Source organism: Canis lupus, chromosome 36, assembly GCF_003254725.2.
Source record: "Canis lupus dingo isolate Sandy chromosome 36, ASM325472v2, whole genome shotgun sequence".
Classification (NCBI taxonomy): Eukaryota; Metazoa; Chordata; class Mammalia; order Carnivora; family Canidae; genus Canis; species Canis lupus.
In genome coordinates, this window is record NC_064278.1 from 1,448,511 (window position 1) to 1,471,178 (window position 22,668).

At 35.9% G+C, this 22,668-nt stretch overlaps 1 protein-coding gene and 1 long non-coding RNA gene across 4 annotated transcripts in view; one reads left to right on the plus strand and one right to left on the minus strand.

Moving 5' to 3' along the window:
• The window catches only part of KCNJ3 (potassium inwardly rectifying channel subfamily J member 3), a 141,147-nt gene that overhangs the window by 33,980 nt on the left and 84,499 nt on the right, over nucleotides 1-22,668 (plus strand). The window lies entirely within an intron of this gene.
• On the minus strand, nucleotides 6,533-14,801 carry LOC112674743 (uncharacterized). Its single transcript, XR_003145557.3, has 4 exons — nucleotides 14,642-14,801; nucleotides 13,856-14,014; nucleotides 8,398-8,542; nucleotides 6,533-6,846 (listed from the first exon to the last, which is right to left on the minus strand). It is a non-coding gene; the product is annotated as an uncharacterized LOC112674743 (long non-coding RNA).

Genomic DNA, 22,668 nt, shown 5'->3' on the forward strand with positions numbered 1-22,668 from the left:
CAGCAACTAGTGACTGCTAGGATGGAGAGCAAGACAGCCAGTGTTGGACAAGCTGCAACCGGAGGTGCCAGTGTTTCTCAGCTCTCTCTCTACACCCAACTCCCACTGCCCTTTCCACTTCCACAGAAGCAGCAGACACAGAGGGTGAGGGAGGAGACCAAGAGTGAAGGATCCCACCACATGCCCCTGCTGATGTGGATTGAAAAAATTACATATGAAATACAAGTTATTTTATTTTATTATTATTTTTTTATTAGAGTTCAGTTTGCCAACATAGAGCATAACACCCAGTGCTCATCCCGCCAAGTTTGATTTTAGATGAGAACGAACCATTTAGGAGTAAGAGTGAATTGTTACCATCAGTAAAGGACTGCTCTTGACCCCAAGGCTACCCAAAAGCTGAGAGGTTGTCATTTACTGAAGAAATGAGATCCCATGGACTGAATTGGAAAGCAGGAAAATGGGGAAAAAGATGGACATTTTTCTCATCCACAACAAGTCAGGCGGCTCAGTACACAGGTTCCATTTATGTTCAGTCAAGGGGTAGTGACGGGGTTTAGCTCGCTAGACTTTGCCCCCTTGTTGTGGGCCTGGCTCCAGGCCCCTGGAATGAGCACCACTGAGTGTTCCTGTTGACACAAACCACCTGAGATTGCAGGACAGTCAGCCTTACAGGGTAAGAATAGGTTAATTATATGGCAACTTTTCTCCCAACATGAAGGGAAAACCCTGGAAATACACTTAGTAAAATCTTACATTATTCTGTTTTCAGCTGGGATGTAGTTAATTAAATTTGCTTGAATTATTGATGCTAGTACAAACTGTTTTTGAATATTAAGAAGGTTAAAAGTGGAACTAGGCATATCTAGAGACATTGCCAATTGTTCTGAAAATTTAATTTTTTCTTTATATGTTATCATAGATGACTTCATTTAATTACCATTTTAATATTTATTTCTTCAGGATTGTCAGAATTTCTGAAGAAAGTCCTCAGTGGTGTATATTTCACTTTTTTTTATCCCCATTAATATCTAATATCTTTGAGAAGAAGCAAAAGAGAACAGAACTGAGAAAATTTGATTTTGAGTGATTGGCTTTGGCCTGTTTCATAGAAAGATATTATGGTGTGGCTTAAGCAGTTTTAGCTAATTTGATACAATAAAATATGTAGTAAGTTCAATTTTGGATTTTATATTATAATTCTTGGCTGTAAGAAAAGGCTTCTATGTTTCTTTTAATGCTCCAGGGTACAGTATACAATGTATTATTATGACATTAGTTTCTGGAAACTCAGTGACTTTTGAGTGTTTCTTGGAGTTTGTTCGTTTTGTTCCATCCTTTTTTTCTCTCATTGCTGTAAGTTATATATGGTTTTCCTGAACTTAGCATAACATTGGTTGGTATAACAAATCACAAACCTAAGTATTTCAGCACTTGTTGCAGTCATTTTAATGTCTAGAATCTGAGTCTATTTCAAAACAAAGAGAATCAAACCTATAAGGGATCTCTTACCTTCTTGCCATTGTTTCTTGCCTTTTCAGAGTGGGTGAAAGTGACAGGGAGTCACTAGTCCTAAGTAAGAAAAGCAAGAAAACAGAAACAAGAAGACCTAACATTGGATTCGGCTTGTGGCTACCCTGGTTTAACTTTTCTAGTACTACTTTCCTACGCTGAGGGTTGACAATGGGTATATTTAATGAAGCAATAGGAATTGTAAAGGGTGATGAATGTGGGGAGAAAAGAACAGATTCTTACTTTCTATTTTTATTTTTCTAAGATTTTATTTATTTATTTGAGAGAGAGACACAGAGAGAGAGAACATGAGCAGAGGGAGGGAGAAGGACAGGAAAAAACAGACTCTCCACTGGGCAAGGAGCTCCACGCCAGGCTCCACATGGGGTCGATCCCAGGACCCTGAGATTGTGACCTGAGCTGAAGGCAGATGCTTAACCAACTGAGCCCCCCAGGTGCCCCTAGATTCTTACTCTAAATTATAGATCCATGAAAGAAAAAAAATTCAGTGAAGCAAAGATGGCCTAACAGAGACAAGGTATACTTTCTCACCTGACACATCTAAAAAAGAACAAACTGTATTAAACAAGTTTCAGGATGTTGACTATCAGACGTGGGAGGGCAATGATCCCTGAGAGGCAGGAGACAAATGAAGTGAGGCCTACGACTGCTCCTGCTCACTGACTGCAGTTTCCAGACTGTGGACCAGAGAGGGGGCACCCGGGTGAGCCTGGAGGTTTCCCTCAGGTGAAGGAAAGGATTGGGAGCCCAGAAGGACCAAAGGGGCTATTGCTCATGAGGAAGAATGCCTGAGAGAAGAGAGCTACAAAGAGTTAGAATTTTGGAAATCTGTGATCTTCAACTGATGAGCTTGAGGAAGCTACCCAAGGCTAGGGAGTAAATCACTCAAAGGGATTAAGAGAGAACAATAGCTGAAGTCACACAAAGCCAGGGAGAGTTCTGGTTCACACCAGCCCAAGTAGAAAACCCGTAATCCGTGGGGCCTTGGGTAGGATATTCAGTATTGGCAAGAATGCACACAAATATACAGGATAGTACTCAAGCTATAGGACTCAGGCTAATACTTCAAGATATAATCTGCCATATATGCTTTGACAAATGTGTTCTTTCTGCCCTTATTTTGATATTTGAAAAATCAGCATTTTCATTTGTGCTCGGCAACTGATTAATATGGCATGATGATGTCATATAAGCATATATAGGAGTTTTCTTTTCTGTAAATAGACATTTAGGTATAGAAATGGAAAAGTCTGGCAGATGGTAAGAAAATTTCCTTATAGGTTTTCCTGAGAATGAAATCAAGTAAAGTTGGGTAATAAGGGTTTCCTGGAGTGAAGGAGCAGTTGAAGTTGAAGTTGACTCACCTTTGGTACTCCTTATTGCCTTTGGTGTATTTTTATTACTGCATTTGTTTTTACTCATATATTAAAAAGGAGAAAGGACGATATATTTATCTCAGTGTCTTTCATTAGAATTGTATTTAGTAGCTCATATCTCATTAAAACAGTCAGTATTCATGATTTTGTTTTCCTCTGAAACACTGAGTAAGCCAACGAGCAACCACACTGGGTTACATTAGTGCTTCTCACCTGAAACACAAATAGAAATTTATATTACTCTTTTACCTTTTAGAAATAAAGCAAATAACTGCTAGATTTCTCTCATTTTCTTTTGATTTCTTGAGAAATCTAGCATTACTTCTGATATTGGAGTGCTGAATAAAGCTTTATAATCTCATTTTTCTTAGCCAGTTTAGATCTATGTATACACACATGCTAAAAACCTGAACAGAATTTGCAAATCACAGGCTTTATCTTTATTTAAAAAGTCATGTGATTTTTAGGGGTATGTATTGTTAAATCCTCATACTCCCCAAACAAAGCAAAACAAGCAAAACAGCTATATTTACCCTTATGAGCTTTAATTATAATGGAAACCCTTCTGAGATCACCATCTGGCAACCTGTGTGGTGGGTTTAGTTTATTGTATTTGGTACCCATAGTTTTAAAGTAATGCTTGGTATTTCTTTCTCCTCCCCTTGTTTCTTCTTCTAACACTTCATAACTTGGTGAATCAAATACAAATGTGGATTTTAAAACTAACTCTTAAAAAGTGAGATTTCACAATATCAGACTTGCTTTTTATCAGGAAGCTAAATAGCATCTGTCTCCTGTACCCGGGGCATCCTCTCTCTGGGTTCCCACAGTTCTCACATAGCTGGCTTCACTCATTCGTGTTACCCACCTGTTTGGCACATGCTTGAAGTTTGCAACCTCTACTTTAGATACTAAAGCCGCAAGTGCACTTTCAGATTCAGCCTGGCTGTAAAACAGCTGAAGACTCTAAAATCCTAAAAGCCAAATTTCTTGTCTGATAGAAGTGAAAATCTAATGGGAGTGAAGATCCAAATTCAGCAATTCTTGAATGAGCATGAAGTATGTTTTAGTGAAGGATATCTGTTTCTGGCCCATCAACTCCCCATGTAATTTTGTTAATTATAGATTGTTGTCCATTTTCAATGCCGGATGCAACCTTTGTGTTATCAATTTTCATTATCAAGTCTTCGTTAGAGTATTGTTAAAACAGTAGGAGAGATTTCCTTATTGTTTTTCTTTGACTCTGCACTGTCATGGAAATTATTTTTGGTTATGGCCTCTGTTATTATTTTCCTTATTGATCATATGTTCCCTGTTGTTGCCAATAATTAAAAAAAATACCTCCTGGTCTCTTGGAAACGAGCTCAATACAGATTTTACCTCCTATCCCACAAACCAGTATGTTCATTTTTGTAATAGAGTTTTAGTAGTAAAACTACTTAATGGAAGCCATTCTTCATTAAGGAGGTTGGTTTTATTTTCTGCTTAATAGTTTGTTGCTGTGTTGGTGACTGATGCTTTTTTAGAGAGAAATTATAGAATTCTGATGTCACGCCCTAGATGAGACTTTCCAATTTTAGCATCTGTCCCCTTGGCACATTTCCTGGTGTTGACAGTTGGGTAAGAAGACACCCCTGGGTTTTATGAAGTCCTCCTGCTACAGATGGTGGGTTTTTGCTTTTAAAGAGTCGGCTTTAGTATTGACTCTTTTTAATTTTCCTATATTTTTCGGTGAAAATTTTATATAACAAAAAATGGCAACTTTCTCATCTAAAATCATTTTACTGTGGCACACGATATAAAATCAAAACACAAATTCTGTGTTGTCAGAGTCTACAAGTTCTGGCTCTGCATTCAGCTAGACATAAAATAATACAAATTACAAATAAGATCAATACAAAACACTTCAGTCATCTTTCTTGAGCTTTGTACTAGGTACCACATAGCTGAATATTTTACTCAGTACGACACTGCTTCTTAGAAAATCCTGTAACTGGAATTAATGTTGTACTACTGTTTCTAGAGAGGACTACATCTGTACTTTCTGAGAAAAAAACAGCTTCAATAATCTAGAAAGTCTTAGGAAATATTTATTGAGCAATTATGTGCGAGTCCTTATTTTAAGTGTTTTCATGTATTATTTAAACCTCTCATCACCTTGTGAGGCAGACACTGGTACCATATTTTATATATATGGCAGATGACCTGATTGTCAGAAGTTAAGTACTTGCTTAAAACCACACAGCTGGCTAATGGTGCATCTGAGCTAAGAACCCTTGCAGCCTGACTCTAGGCCACGTGCTGATAGGAAGCATACTGCACTGCTCGGTTACCTCCAGGATTCTATGAACCTGTCTTGGGCCACATTTGCCTTATTTCTCCTACAGAGGAATAATAATATACTTTGTTTAACTTTGTTATATCATTCTCCAGTCTTGTATTTTAATAGAAGTTTTGCTTCCTCTCCGTTCCCAATTCAGGCTTTTTATTTCTTCATTTGATCTTTAAATGGATGACAAGGAATTGATTATGTTAAAAATTATGAGAATTCAATCATTTTATTGATATCAGGACATGTATTTTCTTTGTTAAAATCTTCTGGTTATGGAAGTAGCTAGACTTGGATAAATTTGAGCAAAAAATTTTATTTCCCAATGTCTATATGGAAAATCATAGCTGAAAATGTAATTTATAGTATTGGCTTGAGATTCAAAATGGCATGTGACACGTAGGAGTTTAAGCTCCCCATCCTTCCCCGAACTTCACTGAAAAGGCAGAAAAATGTAGGTGCGGAGAAAGGAGGCTGCAAGAATCCTGGTAAGCAGGAAGCATATACACCCAGAAAATAAGACAGTTTGATAAATTTCTAAAATGTGTTCAACAAGTGGGGTGAAGGAGAAATCAGAGCAGAAAAATTTAAAACAAAAATTGAAGCTGAAATTGGCTTCAGAGCAAAGAGACATCGTTCACTATGGAACCACAACAGATTTCTTCCCCCCAGAGAAGAGTCTGCTAAAGCATTGGTCCCCTTGGGGCCCTCTGCTCCTCTGCTGACTTCAGTGTTTGTGACCTTGGTAAACCTAGGAGAACAGTTGTTGAGTCTAAACGAGAATTTCCTTGTTCTGGTTTGAGGGAAAGAGACTAAAAGAAGAGCAAAATAAAGCTGGCTGAAACCTCAGTACTTCACCTCTGATGACCAGAGGTACTTTCCTGTTTGAAGGGGGTTCTTAGACTCGTTCATGATGTTTAGCATGACAAAGAAATGAGTCCGTTAGGAAGAGGAAAATATTACAGCAAATGGATAGACAAAGGTATACCAGGCAAAAGGAACTCAATGATTAGAAAATATCAGGTAATAGATAGAGACTGGTGCCTTCAATAGAAAAACACAATTGTCAAAAAAGGTACAGTATGTTAGATGATAGTGCTGTTGCCTTTTAGATGACAAAATAAAAAAAGACTCAAAAACAAATATAAAAGAATAAAAACTATGAAAATACAAGGGCAATTTGACAAATCTACAATGATACAATATTTCTGTCCAAAGTAATAAACAACAGCAACAACAAAATCTAATTGGCATATAAAGGATGTTATCACAAAGGTTAGAAAATTCAGTTTATTAGATGCATTGTACAGTGACTTGTACCTTACTAAGAATAACTTTTTATGGATATTTGCAGACATCACACATACATTAGGTCATGGAGAGAATCCCAGTGTATTTCCAAAATTGATGCTCATTGGCCACATTTCTTGCTACCGTGAAATACAAGTAAAAATTCAGAGCAAATGGGGCACCTGGGTGGCCCAGAGGTTTAGCACCTGCCTTCGGCCCAGGGCGTGATCCTGGAGACCCGGGATCGAGTCCCACGTCGGGCTCCCTGCATGGAGCCTGCTTCTCCCTCTGCCTGGGTCTCTGCCTCTCTCTCTGTGTCTGTCATGAATAAATAAATAAAATCTTAAAAAAAAACCAGAGCAAAAAGATATGTTCTTTGCCTCCCTAACCCGAATCTATATCTCAGGAAGGAGCACTGAACTCCAAGCTTGATTTGTTCAAATGGGCAAGAAAATTGATGGATTATTGGCAAGTCTAAGGGAAGGAGGGAGAGAATACACTGTGCGAAGTGCTCTTGGGAAGAAAGGTGAATAGCAATCCTGACATCAGCAACAAATCCAATAAGATGAAGAACGCGTAGTACAATTGTGGAATCAAGTTTGCTATTCACAAGGCACACTTTCATGTCACTTGTTGGTTCTATTTAACTTACTTTGAAGTCTTTTAAAAGTGAAATCACAAAGGATTTACTGAATTACTCATTTCAGATTATAAAGCTTCCTAAGGGAAGCTTAGGAAAGACATTTCTTAGGAAGAAAAGCTTAGGAAAGCTTTATTTAAAGACATTTATGTATTGCAGCATATCTACAGATGACTTTGTCCTGAAATAACATTGCTTTAATGAAAAATACTTGAATATATTCAGATTACAGATTGGAATCTTTTATTTGTGGTCTTTTTTGTCATGAGACAAAGTTTCTGTGTCTATTAAATTACTGATAACTATATCCCATAGTTATTTATAATTATAGATTTCTAGAATAGCTTTATCTTTGCTAAAATGATCTATAAAAAGTACATATCTGCAAAGATAGGCTTATGTATATGACAGTTAAAGTCATAATTTTTATAGCAATGAATCTAAGTACCATAAATAGATATGTGATAATAGTGTGAGTATGCTGATGAAAGGGCTTAGAAATTAACATGAATACCTCTTAGGTTCTTTATAGTATTGAGCTAGAGCTAAAAAATCAAAGACTCAGTCAACTGCTTTACAATCATGATGATTCCTCATAAGGACAGTTTTCTCATTAAATTTCTTACTCAGATTTGTAGTGGAACTATATTTGATATTTCCACTAGGAAGTCTAGTATTTGGTTTAGGTTCAATTCAGCTGAGTCCACAAGATCTGGATCTGGGCAAACTCATGAATTTCATAGGCATTAATTAGAATACTCATTTAAAAAAGCATATTTACTGTTTAAAAACACAAAATTATATTTTAAGGTGGGAATATGATGAATGTAAACTGTTTTTTTTTTTTTTAAGTTTGTAAGGCAATTTAATTTGTAGGATACAAAAGAAGCTTTAGTCAAATATCTTATAACCTGAATATCTTTTTTAGCCTTGGGAACAAGACTTAAATTTAGACTTGATTTTTCTGCTTCTTTTTTTTTTTTTCCTTTTTACAAGCAATCAATGTCTGTTATCTCATTTGCTCTTTATAAAAACGCTATGTTTAAAATCTTCTAACTTTATCAATGGAGAAGCTGAGAACTTCAACGACATTCAGAAACTTGTGCAAAGAAAGGTACATAGTGAGTCAATGTTGGAACAAGTCATAGTGCTATACCGCTGACCTGTTTATTCTTGAACTTGATGTTCATAATGGCACTATTTATAATATACTTTTTTTGTAATTTTACCTTTATTACATTTTTAAATCCTTTTGACAGATTTGATGCAATGCTTTTCCCAAGTACTATTTCTTGGCGGGTCCTCCATAAATATTCGTCAGTTGACTTCTGGTTCAGATTGGTCCCTGGGTAGCTTTGTCACATGGCAGCTAACCTGTAACCAGTGAAAATGGAGAAGTGCCATCAGGAGTAAGGTAGCCAAGTGCTTGAAACTCCTAGGCATTTTCATTTTCCTCTTCCCTACGTCTGCTTTTTTCATAGCAGAAGTGTTGAGCCATGCTGAGAGTAGCTTGGTGTTAGTCTCCCTGTCCTAATTAAAATACCATGCAGTATCTTTTAACTCAGTAGCATTTTTCTGAAACATTAGTCATCAGATGTACTCTCCAAATCTCTAGGGGAGTGTGTTTGCCTACAAAGGTGCCTTTCTCCAGCATCCCAGACACCCACTGGCATTTGAGGTCTTAAAGGAGTTACCCACTTCTCGTGTTTGAATAAAATCTGTGAAGTTTTTCTTGTTATTTCAATAATGGATGGTGATGCTAATTCCCAACATTTAAAAAATTATTTTATATATCATACAGTTTTCATTGATTATATGGATATATGTTTGCTCATCTAATAAATCAGTGAACTGTTAAAAAAAATTTCAAGCAGAAATCTTAAAATTTTGGTTTAACCTTTTGACGGAGACCTCCTATTCTTGACCTTGTTTCCGACTTGGCTTTTTCTCCTGATCTGCCTCCTTTAGAACAGTCAGCTCTTCCTTTCTGATTACTTCTTTCATTTCAAGCATTTATTGTGACTCTATCCTGTCTTTTTACTCTGATTAACTCAGGCAGAGTGACTCAGTAGAAAGGGTGTGGGCATATTTCTTGCCAATTTCAGGGCCAATTAACATTTTTGAGCTTTAATTTTTTTAAGTAAACTTTTTGTTTTGCAATAATTGTTGATTCATATGCTCTTATAAAGCCATACAGGAGATCCCCTGTACCCTTGACCATGTTTCCCCTAAGGGATATGCAAATACAAAACCACAGTTCAGTATCACAACAAACTGACACTGGAACAGTCAAAATACAGAACATTTCCATCACTACGTGGCTTGCCCATTTTGCCCATTTAGAGCCATCCCTGCTTCCCTCCCACATTCTCCTTTTCCATAACAGCTGATCCACTAACTTGTTCTCTAATTCTCTAATTTTGTCCCTTCAAGACTATCATGTAAATAGAAGCATACAACATGTAACACCTTATGATTTTTTTTCCACTCAGCACAATTCTCTGGAAATTCATCCTGATTGTTTTACGTTTCACTAGTGTGGTTTTCTGTTTGTTTGTTTTTGTATTGTGAGTACAACCTTGTGGTATCAATCTAGCACACTATGTTTAACCGTTCACCCTTTGGATGATAGCTGAGTTGTTTCTATTTTTTAGCTATTATGAATAAAGCTTCTAATAAATATTCATGTATTTATATATGAGTAGAAATTTTTAAAAAGATTTTATTTATTCATGAGAGACAGAGAGAGAGAGTGAGAGAGAGAGGCAGAGACACAGGCAGAGGGAGAAGCAGGCTCCGTGCAGGGAGCCCGACATGGGACTCGATCCTGGGACTCCAGGATCACGTCCTGGGCTGAAGGCAGACGCTAAACCGCTGAGCCACCTGGGCTGCCCCATGAATAGAAATTTTTAATCTCTCTGGATGACCAAGAATGCAAACATAAAGATATATGTTTATTTTTTTTTAACAAAGTGCCAACCTCTTTTCCATAATGTACCATTTACATCTCTGCATCTTTGCTAGTATTGGTATTGATGAATTTTTTTATTTTAGCCATTCCCATAGGTGTCTCATTGTGGTTTTAATTTGCATTTACCTACTGGTTAACTGTATTGGACTTATTTACCATCTGTAAACCTGTACATCCTGGGGCACCTGGGTGGCTCAGTGGTTGAGTCTTAGTCTTTGGCTTAGGTCTTGATCCCAGGATCATGGGATGGAGTTCCCGTGTTGGATTCCCCAAAGGGAACCTGCTTCTTCCTCTGCCTCTCTCTCTGTGTCTCTCATGAATAAATAATAATAAAAAAATAGATCTGTATATTCTTTTCAGTAAAATGGATAATTTCCTTTCCCCATGTTCTAATTGTAGTTTTTAAAATTTTTGAATTTTGAAATTTATCTATTCCAGACACTAGTTTGCAGATATTCTTTACAGGGTCTAAAGTTTTTAATTTTGATGAGATCCAATTTATCAACTTTGCCCTTTGCAAATGGTGTTTTTGGTGTTGGGTATAAGTCCTTTCCCTAGCCCTAGATCCCAAAACATGTCTTCCATTTTTTTTCTAACAATTTTTTAGTTTCATATTTTACCTTTACATCTTTTATCAATTTGAATTAATTTTCGTATAAAGTATGAGATTTAGCTCAAGATTCATTTTTTCGTGTGTGACACTGGATGTTGAATTGCTCTAGCAGCATTTATTGAAGGGGCCGTCTTTCCTCTGTTGAATTACTTTGATACCTCAACTGAAATTGGGCATATTTGTGTGCATCTGCTTCTGAATACTCTATTTTATTTCACTGATCAATGTAAAACATCTTGCTAGGATTTTAAAATAAATTGCTTTAAACCTATAGTTAAAAAAAAGTTAAAAAAAAATAAACCTATAGTTCAATTTGGAAGATAATTGAGATCTTTATTATTTCACATCTTCCAATTCAGGAACAAAGTATGTCTCTCCATTTATGTGTATCTTTGATTTATTCCATCACATTTTGTAGTTTTTTAGCATACAGATCCTGTATATGTTTTGTTAGATTTACTTCTAAGTATTTTTTAATTAATCACAAATGCTTTTTTTATTTGGGTATTTATGTGTTCATTGCTTATATATAGAAATAAAATAGATATTTTTATATTTATATTCTACTGTGATATAGACTGAATGTTTGCATCACCCCCCATATTGAGATCCAACCCCCAAAAATGTGGTCTTTGGAAGGGGCCCTTTGGAGGTTGATTAGCAGTAGTGTCCTTAGAAAAGAGACCCCAAAAAAGCTCTGCTACCCCTTCTGCCATGTAAGGACACAATGAAGAGATGATTATCTGTGAACCGGGAAGTGGATCTACACCAGACAATAAATTTGCTAGTGCTTTAATCTTGGACTTCTTAGTTTCTAGAACCATGCGAAAGACATTTCTGTTTGTTTATAAGTTGCTCGGTCTATAACAATTCTGTTAGCAGCCTGAATAGACTATGACATATTGTTGTAACCTTGCTGTACGCACTCACTGGTTCCAGGAGGTTTTTTAATTTTTTTTTATTTGTTGGATTTTTCTATATAGAAAATCATGTCGTCTATGAAAAAGCACAGTTTTATTAATAAGGTTTTTTTCTGATGTGAATGAATTTTATTTTCTTGCATAATTGTACAATTATGTTTCTTGAGCCTCTAGCACTCCATTGAATACAATTTATTGGTGTGGACATTTTTTTTTTTTTTTGAGAGAGAGAGAGAGAGAGAGAGAGTGCATATGAGTGGTGAGGAGAGGGGCAGAGAGAGAGAGAGAGAGAATCTCAAGCGGACTCCCCACTGAGAGGTGCCAGATTTGGGGCTAGAGCTCACAACCCTGAGATCATGACCTGAGCTGAAATCAAGAGTTAGATGCTCAACCTACTGAGCCACCCAGGAGCCCCTGGTGTGGACATTTCTGCTTTATTCTCCTTTTTAGAAGCATTTAGTTGTTTGAACATTAAATATAGCATTACATATAGTTTTTGTAGACTTCTTTATAAAGGTGAAAAACTCTCCCCTCTATTCTTATTTTTCTGAGTGTTTTTATTATGAATGGGTATTTTATCAAATACTTTTTCTGTATCAATTGATTAATTTTTCTTTTTTAGTAGGCTAATATAGGATTATATTGATTGATTTTTAAATATTGAACTACCCTTGCATTCCTGGAATAAACCTCACTGGTCATGGTTTATAATTCTTTTTATATGTAGTTGCATTTTATTTGCATATATTTGTTAGAGATTTTGGCATTTGTATTCATGAGGGATTTTGATCTGTAGGTTTCTTTGGATTTTACTGTTTTTGTTTTGGTAATAGGGTGATAACTAACTTCATAAAATGATCTTTTCTGGAATCCCTGGGTGGCGCAGCAGCTTAGCGCCTGCCTTTGGCCCAGGGCGCTATCCTAGAGACCCAGGATCAAATCCCATGTCGAGCTCCGGGTGCATGGAGCCTGCTTCTCCCTCTGCCTATGTCTCTGCCTCTCTCTCTCTGTGACTATCATAAATAAGTAAAAATTTTTAAAAAATGATTTTTTTTCTTTCTCTTCTATATTTTGGGAAGGGATTATTTGGAAATTGGTATTAATTCTTTTAAAAATATTTTGTAGAATTCTGTGGTGAAACCAGCCTGACGATATCTATTTTAGGAGTTTTTAACTAGGAATTCAATTTCTTTACAGCTAGAGTATTCAAATTTTCTATTTTCTTTTGTATTAGTTTATTTTATTATTGTTTTTTAAGATTTTATTTATTTATTCATGAGAGACACAGAGAGAGAGGCAGAGACATAGGAAGAGGGAGAACCAGGCTCTCTGTGTGGAGCCTGGCGTAAGACTTGATTTCAGGACCGCAGGACCACACTGAGCCGAAGGCAGATGCTCAACCACTGAGCCATCCAGGCATCCCGTTAGTTTATTTTTTTAAGGAATTAGTTCATTTTATCAAAGTTGTCAAACTTTTGTCTGTAAAATGTTTGTAGTATTACCTTAATAACATTCTAATGTCTACAGGGTCTATAATGGTGTCCCTTGTTTCGTTACTGATATTGGCCATTTGTATCTTCATTTTTTGTTAGATCTTGATAAAGATTTGTCACTTTTATTGATCATTTTAAACAAAAAGCTATTTGTAACATTTTTTTTTAGTTGTTTTTATTTTTTCAATTCATTGGCATGTGCTCATTTCTTTTTTTCTGGTTACTTTTTTTTTTTTTCTTTTCTTTTTCTAGGTCCTTGAGATAAGGTACTTTGCTCTTTTCTGATATACGTATTTCCTGCTGTAAATTTACCTCTAGCATTGCTTTAGCTGTCTTGGACTACGTAAGATACATTGTATTTTTTATTCATGAGTTCAATGTACTCTTTTGATTTTTCTAAAACTTCCACTTGACCCATGAATTATTTAGAAGTTTGTTGTTTAATTTCTAAGTATTTGGAAATTTTCTTGTTATCTTTTTTTAAGATTTTATTTATTCATATGAGAGAGAGAGAGAGAGAGAGAGAGAGTGTGTGTGTGTGTGTGTGTGTGTGTGAATGAGAGAGCACAAGCAGGGGGAGCAGCAGAGAAAGAGGGAGAAGCAGACTCCTCCCCACTGAGTAGGAAGCCCAGTGCAGGGCTTGATCCCAGGATCCTGAGATCATGACAGGAGCTTAAGGCTGATGCTTACCCGACTAAGCCACCCTGGAACCCCTCCTTTTATTTTCCCGTCACTGATTTCTGGTTGTGGTTGGTGCACACATGATGCATGATTTCAAATTTCTCCGAGTTGATGAGGTTTGTTTTATAGCCCAGTGTATACTCTATCTTGGTATAGGTTCTGTGGGTCCTGGAAAGGAATGCAAATTTTGATGTTGATTAGTAGAATATTTTGTAAATGTTGATTAGATCCTATTGATTAATGATGTTTCTAGTTGTTCTGTATCCTTCTTACACTTCTCTGTAGTTATTTTATGAATTGTGGAAAGAGGGGTTTTGGAGTCTCCAACTATAGTTGTTAATTTGTGTATTTCTCTTTTTATTCCTATCAAATTTTGTTTCATGTAGTTTTCTTTTTTCTCTTTTTTTAAAATGTATTTTTCATCTATGCTGTTTGTTACATACACATTATGAGTTGTTATGTCTTCTTGGTGGATTGGCTCTTTTACCATTTTTTAATATTCTTTGTCCCTGGTAATTTTTATTTCAATTATTGTGTTTTCACTTACAAAATTTCATTTTGTTTTTCTTTATATTTGCTGTATGTCTGCTGGGACTTTTCCCATTTTTTAAGCATTTTTTTCAACTGGTCATTCAAACATTTTTAGGATATATGCTTTAAATTATTTCTCAGATAACTAATATATCTGCTTCTTTGTTTTGGTATCTGCTGGTTGTCTTTTATCACTCAGTTTGGGACCTTCCTGGTTCTTGGGATGACTAATGGACATTTTATGAGACTTGGGTTCTCACTCACCCTATCCTGACATCGGAGTGCCCTCCTTACTGTTAGGCAGGGGTGGCAATCCTGTCCCCCTACTAGGCCTCCACTAATACGTCCATGGCTGGGAAGTTTAGGAATGCCACTTTCTTGCTCCCCAGGTGGCTTCTACTGACTCTATGAGCTGAAGGGGTTGTCATGGTTACTGATGAAAATTCTTTATTTCGAGTAGGCCTCCCTGACATTATGACACTACACTGTGACACTCTCACCACCATCACAAAAGAAGGAAGGAGGAGGGCACCTTGTTACTACCAACTGGGGGTAGAAGTCCAGGTTCCACATGTGGTCTCCCCTGCCAGCAAGGGTGATGGTGGGAGGCATCTACTCAGTTTCTGTGAGACCTCTCTAGCAGTAAGTTGGGGATAATTTGTTAGCGTCCAGTAAGGATGGAAATCTAGGCTCCTCACTTAATATTTGCAGATGCGAATGGGACAGAACAAAAGTTTTTCGGTGGTGTTTGACTCTCAGTCTTGGTGGACTGCCATTGTCCTTGTCCTTTGGCTAGAAAAAGCAGACTTTTTTGGGGGCTTTTATATCTGTGCCCATTGGAGTTTCTCAGTTGCCAGTTCTTTACTTCAAGTCTGGAATATATGAAGCAAAGAGAAAACTCACTGAATTGGGGCACCTGGGTGGCCCAGTTGGTTAAGTGTCTGCCCCTGGCTTGGGTCATGATCTCAGGGTCCTGGGATGGAGCCCTGAGTCTGGGCTCCTTGCTCAACAGGGAATCTGTTTCTCCCTTTCCCTCTGTCCCCACTTGTGCTCTCTCTTGCCCCCTCCCTATCAAATAAATAAATAAAATCTTAAAACAGAAAATAAAGGAACCAACACTGATTTAGTTGCCATGTCTTACTTTGGTCATTGGGATTCCCTGCCATTTTGACTTTTTCGGTTTCTCCAGCTTTCAGGTTTTTTTTTTCCTTTATATATAGTGTTTAGGATTTTGAGTTATGTTCAACCAGAGGAACAAGGATAAGTATATCTAGTCTGAACTTTTTTTATTTGTAAAATGTATTTAGTCTAATCTACTTGCTGGTTGCCTCTCAGGGAAATTCATGAAATTTTTGATTCTTAGACAAACATACTAAAATGATAAAGGCGTGTACTAACATTGCTTCTGTTATCGTTACTGGTGGTAAGGATATACATACATACAATATATATATGTGCGTATATACACACATATGTATATGTTATATATAAGTATATATATTTCAGAAATTTATTTATTTTGAAGAAGATCATAGTGGACACAATGTTCATAAAGGCTTCTGAAGCAATATAGGAAATTAATAAGCTGCAAACTCTTTCCTTGGATGTTTTGTTGCTATAACTTCCTGGAAAATCATTGTGAAATACATTTCCTAAGTAATTACACCATAATTTTTATGGGCAAGTTTTTATCTAAATGAGCAATAATAGCACATTGTTCAGATCATAGCAATAAAATCTAGCCTGCCTATTGTAAAATGACAGTAAGAGGCTTCTAACAGGCAAAATACTTCCTGCTGTTGCTAGTGAAAGAACAGGGAAGCCCCAGAACATTATTTTTTGTATGATAAGTGCTATGTACCAAACTTGTAGTACTTTTTCATTGCTACTTTCACTGGTACTGCTTTAAAGTTGTACTATAGTCTATTAAGTAATAAGTGAACTGAAAATAATGTCTCTCTTGAGAAGTCACTATTATACTTATGAAATATATGCCTTTTGCACTATTAACAGTTACTTCTTTTACTCATTTATCAGTGTGATTAGGGCAATATTCTCTAGTTCTTATAGAATTATTTGCAAAATAGAAAAGTTGTGAGAGATAAGACTAAAGAATTCTTGGGAGGAAATTAAGAAAATTTAATTAGTATTCTACTTCACTTTTTCTTTTGCTTATTTTTTCAAAATAAAACATAACAAGGTGTGTTTTTAAGAAGAGGACTAGTATACAATATTTTTTTTTTCCTGTGGACCATTAAACAAGGATGAATCTTAGCTGTTTCTGCTCCTATTCTGGAAAGCGATGGAGTGAGGTGGTAGGGCACAACATTAGTGTTTCTAAAATAGCTTGAGTCTGTTTTTTTTTCTCTTTCTCTTTTATGTGCTAGAGATATAGCAACCTTTCAGATAAAACTTTTGTAAAACATAAAAATATCTTTGCATCTTAGAAGTATTATATCTTACCTTGATTGTTCCCTTTAAGAACTGAAAAATAGAGATGCCTGGGAGGCTCAGTGGTTGAGCATCTGCCTTCTGCCCAGGGCGTGATCCTGAGGTCCTAGGATCGAATCCCACGTCGGGCTCTCTGCGTGGAGCCTGCTTCTCCCTCTGCCTGTGTCTCTGCCTCTCTCTCTGTGTCTCTCATGAATAAATAAATAAAATCTTAAAAAAAAACCCTGAGAAGTAGAAAGTTCTATGTGGGTTTTCTGTTAGAGGCCATTTTTTTCTTTCAGATTGTTATGGAGTATGATATGATTTAGTAAGAGGAAGTGAAGAAACAATTCTCTGTGACATTCCTGGATACCTGGTACCCTTTGTCCAGTGACTTGGAACCAAACACATTCAATTGTAAGATGTAGGTTAGAATAAATATGAATGCGGGGCACCTCGGTGGCTCAGTCAGTTAAGCACCTGGCTCTTGTTTTCAGCTTAGGTCATGATTTCAGGGTTCTGTGATTGAGCCCTGCTTCTGGCTCCATAGTCCATGAGGAGTCGGCTTCCCATTCTCTCCCTTTGCCCTTCCCCCCAATTCACACACACACACTTTCTCTCAAGTAAATAAATAAATAAAAATTTAAAATAAAAAAATAACAATGAGTGAATCGAAAACTATGAGTTATACTCTGATTGACAGATTGCTTAGAAACCTATACTTTTCTTCAGTCAGATATATTAGGAAAATAGAATAGGTAATGACATGCTCAAAAAGCAGTGATAAAATCTGAATTTTTTTAAACCAAACTGTTAGTGAAACACTGATAGATATACTAAGAAAACAGAAATTGCATCATATGATGTTACGAGATTAGATATTTGGTAAATATACTACAGATATGGATATATTAACAATTATTTGTCAGCTACTTGACTTTTCCCTTGCAATAGTGAAAAATGAAATGGTTTGCAAAGCACTTTATAAGTTTCAACTGGCCAGATTCATTGTAGTGGAGGACTATTAATATTTCCATGATTCAACATTAGCAGAGATCATTTTCACTTCATTTTTAAAGATACCAGATGTATCGCATGATAAGAAATCACTGCCTTCATTTTTATTTGGAATGGGCAGTTGGTGCAGTGAATTGTGTCCACAGAGAAGTCAGACTGTTCTTATAGAAGCTATTGATTTGTGTAAATTATCATCTAGGAGTTTAGTCACTGAGCATTACTTCCTAGATTCACTGATAAGTCAGAAACCTTTCAAATGCATTTAGTTGAGACCAAGTAGCCCTAAAACATTAAGGTTTTCTCAGATATCTACTTTAGTAGAGGGTCTTTTCCATCTCCATGGAAAAGTTAGATTTGCTCAAAAGTTTCAGGAAATCTGCCTCATTGTGGTTCATGAAGATGGTGAATTTGCCAACGCCTGGGAGGTAAACCAGTTCTCTGTTGACCTCAGCATTCTACAGGTGTGCTGTGGACAAAGAGTCAATGCAAGTTTTGGTTGTATCTGATCATCATAATATTGCATAAATGTAACTCAAAATTGTTGAACTCTGTGAGGATGTAACTCATTTCAGAAGGTTATGACTCAAGATAATTTTGTCTTTTGCTTTTCTGTATATTAAACTGTGCTTGACTACTGGTTTTGTCACTTAGTTTTATGACCTTGGCAAAGAAATGTAATTCTCTGATACTTATTTCTCTCATCTGTAAAATGGGAAGAGATTATTTCTGAGGGGGTGGTGATAGTGTGTATTAACCACTAAATAAATATTCATTCACTTACCTTTGTAGGGACTTGAAACTGAAAATTATGCTCTCCAATTAAAATGGTACATTTCCATTGCCAAGAGACGGAGGCTGAGGCTATCCTCTCTGAGAGCTTCTACCTCTAAGTCTGAGTCCAGTCAAAAATGAGATTTTCTAAGAGTGACAAAATAAATAAGATCAGACAAAAAAAATGGTACATTTCCAGAATTATCTTTTTCTTGTAATTCCCCCATCAAACAATATCTTTTTAAGATTTAATTAGTTATTCCAGATAGGGGCAGGGGCAAAGGGAGACGGAGAGAATCTCAAGCGGACTCCCCACTGAGTGTGGATCCCAAAGCAGGGCTCAGTCCCACAACCCTAAGATCCTGACCTGAGATGGAACCAAGAGTAGGATGCCCAACTGACTGAGCCACCCAGGTGTTCCTCTTCCATCAAACAATATTAAACTATTGACCTATATAAACATTATGTACAACATAGAAATGAAATAGGTCCATGTAAAAGGCTTTTTTACATTTTATATGAACATACTCATGTTATGGTGCTATAATTAATCAGGCCATTAATAGAAGCTTTAGCTTTAGTAACTATAGGTTTTGGTTATAAGCTTTGCTAATTCATAATAATATTGTACTGCTACTATTGCTAATATGTTTAAAATATTTATGTTGCAGGGCACATGGATGACTCAGTCAGTTAAGCGTCTGCCTTCAGCTCAGGTCATGATTCCATGGTCTTGAGATCAAGCCCTGCATTGGGCTCCCTGCTCAGTGGGCATTCTGCTTCTCCCTCTGCTTCTCCATATCGGCTTGAGCTCTTTTTTCCTCACTCTCTCTCTGTCAAATAAATGGATCTTTAAAAAATATATCTATACTGAAGTCTTAGATAAAACAGATATATGTAAGCCATGGAACTTTAAAAAAATTGATGTTTTGTTATTTAATATAATGGATGACTTATTTCAAAACTGATTAGAATTCTTTATCTATGGCTGTCTTTGAATTCTTATCTTGAAATTATGCCCTCTATTAGAATAGCTTCTGAACTGTGGCATGATTCCATTATTTCATGTCAGTCATAAATAGGTAAACACATAAGCAACAACAAAAACACTATTTATCATCAATCTTATAGTTGCTATATCTGCCATATATAACCTTATTACAAGATAGAAATAACGGGACATCTGGGTGGCTCAGTGGTTGAGCATCTGCCTTCCGCTCAGGTTGTGGTCCTGGGGTCCTGGAATTGAGTCCTACATTGGGCTCCCCTCAGGGAGCTTGCTTCTCCCGTATTTACCTTTATTATTAATGTTTCCCTTAATTGATTTCCAGACAAAGAATATGTCCTATATTATTGGTATCCAGTAAGCTATAGTATACATCTTTATTAAGTGATCCTTTCTGTATATTAATTACATTTCACTGTAAAAGGTTAAAAGACTAAGATGATCTCTCATAAGACATCACAAAATCATAGAATTATATCTCCCAGTATACAATAAGGGACTTCATTATTTGCTTCTATTATATTAGTTTGCTTGGGTTGCCTAAACAAAGGCCAACACACTGGGTGGTGGAAACAACAGAAATGTATTTTTCTCATGGATCTACAGGTTGGAAGACCAAAATTAAGGTGTCAGCTGGGTTGGTATCTTCTGAGTTCTCTCTCCTTGGCTTATCGATTGACGTTGTCCTTCGGTGTGTTCACATGGTCTTTCTTCTGTGTCTGTAGGTCTTATCTCTCTCTCTTTCTTTTTTTTAATGATAGCAGTCATATTGGCCCAGGACTCACCCTGGTGACATCATTTTTACTTAATTACCTCTTTTAAGGCCCTAACTTGAAATACAATTACCTTCTGAGATGTTGAGGCTTAGTTAGGATTTCAGCATATGAATTTTGGAAAAGCACCATTCAGCTTATAACATCTATTAAAATTACATTTGACTCATTTAAAGAAATGTTGCTTCTTTTATTTTCATTTCAATTAATTCCTTCTTATAACTATCCATGTAAGTGAAGTGGCTTGATGTTATCTTGAGTACAAACAAAAAATATTACTGAATACAGAAAGAACATTTTGTTGTATTCAAAGTGATAATGGTTTTTTTCTTTTAAAGTGTGCAATTGCCATCATAAAAGTAATACAACAAAAGTCATTACTTTTCATTTTCAACATCAATAACCAGTTAGGAAATGGGATGGGAAAAATCAAATCCATTCATAGTAACAAACTACAATATATATATATAAATCTAAGAAGAAATGTGGAAGGTACACAAAAGTATGAAATTTTATAGAAGGATATAAGAAAAAGTTGAAGAAATGGAAGGAGACATATTTCTGGTTAAAACAAAATTCTAATGTAAAATAGTTTACTAAAAATAATCTATTTAGTGCATCCTTAATCATAATATTAGTGATAGCTTAATACTGGCCTTTCCTTAAATATTTGCTATTTGTAGGCTTCTAGAGTTTCTTAAGTATGTATTATTTGTTGGGTCCAAACATTTCTCAACTATTCTTCTTTAGATCTTTTGTAATCCTTTGTACTTCTCTATACCTTGGTCTTCTCAACTGTAAAATTGGGATAATAATTGTTCCAGTAAGACATGAGGGGTTAGGAATTCTGTTAAACTGTCAAACATAAAGATATAAAACTCTAAGTAAGGAAAGAAAGCTATTCCTAACATGACTAAATGCAGGTTAAATCTTTTGTAACCTAAAACTATCATGAATAGAGATAAAAGAAGAATGGCAGAAACAAAGCATACATGACATGTAACAAGTTATCATGTCTAAAACATTTAATAGATATAATCAGTGTATGAGACAGTCTAATAGAAGTAATATTAAGCAATTTTTATGTACCAGTTATTGTCCTAAGACAGCAATTGTATTTGGTTGATATTAGATGAAGACCCTTATCCTCTCTACTGGACACAGATTTTGTCAAGTGAATTAAAATGTGATAACTATTATTGTAGCAAACCTTTCTGAGCTATTGAAATATTTCTTTGTAATGGATTGCTAAAACTATAATTATGAAATCAAAGGCCAATAATATGACACCTCCCTATTACTTTCAGTACAGGTTATGCCAAGTATGCCCTTCCCATGAAGTTAGTAATGTTTTAATAGCAGCATTTCTGATTGATTTGAAACTCAAAATGATTTGCCATTTAAAAGAAGCATGGCATGTTGGTTTATTCAAATTGTGTTGATGTAACATTAGGAACATTTTCTCCTTTATTTCATTTATTGTTCATTTTTGCCTTCACCCAGATTTAAGGCTATAAGAGTTTATCTTAATTATAGAACTTGTTCGGGATCCCTGGGTGGCGCAGCGGTTTGGCGCCTGCCTTTGGCCCAGGGCGCGATCCTGGAGACCCAGGATCGAATCCCACGTCGGGCTCCCGGTGCATGGAGCCTGCTTCTCCCTCTGCCTGTGTCTCTGCCTCTCTCTCTCTCTCTCTCTCTGTGACTATCATAAATAAATAAAAAAATTAAAAAAAAAAAAAAAAAGAACTTGTTCTAGGTCTTAGTACTGAAGCATAAATACCTTGTCCTTCACCCAAGCTTTAATTTCCAGGGGGAATTTATTCTCATACTTACTCTGTTTCTGCAAACTGCATACCACAACGTGAATAGGTTTTTGGTTTTTTTTAACTGTGTGGTGACTTTTACTCCAAGTTTTAAAATTATATTTTGAAAATAGAGTGTATCTGAAACTCTGAAAGAATGCAAGCGAGAAACACTTCCAGAGGCTATGGTGGGAGTGTAGGAGAAGGACTTTTTGGCATTAATATATGACCGATTTTAAATATCATTCAGATAATATTTCCAAAAAAAAGTATGTGTTTACTTCATAAATACATAGATGCTCATTTACCTATAAAGTTTGCCTTATCTTTCATTTAAAAACTTTATTAATTTGAAATAATTTTATATTTACAGAAAAGTTACATAAATAATGCAGAGAATTTCAACTTAAAACCTCACATAACTTCTCTTGATGTTATCTTTCATAGCTATGGTGTAATTGTCTGAACCAGGAAATTCACATTAATTTGAAT